The 1,302-nt window shown below is 31.1% G+C and overlaps 1 protein-coding gene across 1 annotated transcript in view; it reads left to right on the top strand.

Annotated features, from left to right (window-relative positions):
• Positions 1-1,302, top strand: part of LOC100160220 (carbohydrate sulfotransferase 11) — a 137,711-nt gene that overhangs the window by 126,803 nt on the left and 9,606 nt on the right. The window lies entirely within an intron of this gene.

Here is a 1,302-nt window from a genome sequence, read left to right as displayed (position 1 = left end):
TTTGTAATTTTGTATTCTCAACAAATAATTTAGACGTTATGCAACGTATATTATCGTGTTTGTTTTTTTTTCAAAATATACTATTTATCCGTAAGGTATGTGATTATAATAATACGAACGTTGTTATTGGCTCTCAATAGTCAATAGGTGTTCATTCAATCCCGAAAAAAATATAATAACACAAACATCATGGTTTCGGCTCGTTCAAAAATACAATGTAATAATGGACCACAGACGACATTGTTTTGATACGGTCTTGTGAAAACAATCGAAAATATGCGCCTATTGTTAGTATTATTTTATACATATCCACAGACCACGGCATAGTATTCGATTAATGCTCGCGTCGTCATCCCCGGCTTTGTATTTCTGCGGTCGGCATTCGACTATCAATTATTAGGTACCTATTATAATACCTATTTGGATGGAATACTCAATATTCACTATAATAATATGAGCGCGACTGCATGACGTGACGTTCGGCAATGTGATATTATAGCAATATAATATAGCACTAGGTTGTTTATAATAATATTGTGATGGTACGTAATTATTATTGTTGCGTATCACTCAGGATGTAATTTTTATATTATAAAATCATTTGAAAAAAAGTAATAATAACAATACCGAAACCGCAAGCAGCGGTCCTTACAGGATATTCTTAAATTGCATAAATTTTAATTTTTAACATCGAAAAGGCTGTCGATTGCAGTTTTCGTTGAATAACATAATATATAGCACGACAAATTAATTTAATTTGTCATGATATATTATATAGGACCTAGGTAAAAAAACAGAATAATAAAATATTGTATAACATAATAATAAAATGTCACGGGGTAGTAATTGTGTGTTATTGTTGTACGCATTTTCTCATAATATTCGACGTAGGTACCTATGATAGCGTTCTGAAAAAGATAAGATTCTGAGTATAAATTAATAAAATTGCGCTTAATATTATGCTGCAGACATTTTTTTAAAACTATAGCTGTGTACTATAGATAATATTATTACAAACTATGATATTGCAGGCCAGCCACATATTTTATATTTAAACATTAATTACGTATCTTACTTCGCGTACAATATAAAACGACTTAGCCCGCGTCCATTAATATAATAAAATTGTCGACGTTGTGCGTCGCAGTTATTTACGCCTGGCTGGTTGACTATAATAACTGTATAATAATAATATATATAATATCATAGACGGTCGAGAATGACTTTTTGTTCGGAGCACCGACAAATAACTCAGTCATTCATTGACCTATACATATTATACAGTGTACACGTGCCAGTCAA

The sequence above is a fragment of the Acyrthosiphon pisum genome, chromosome X (genome assembly GCF_005508785.2).
Source record: "Acyrthosiphon pisum isolate AL4f chromosome X, pea_aphid_22Mar2018_4r6ur, whole genome shotgun sequence".
NCBI lineage: Eukaryota > Metazoa > Arthropoda > Insecta > Hemiptera > Aphididae > Acyrthosiphon > Acyrthosiphon pisum.
This window is presented reverse-complemented; position numbering and strand designations above follow the sequence as displayed.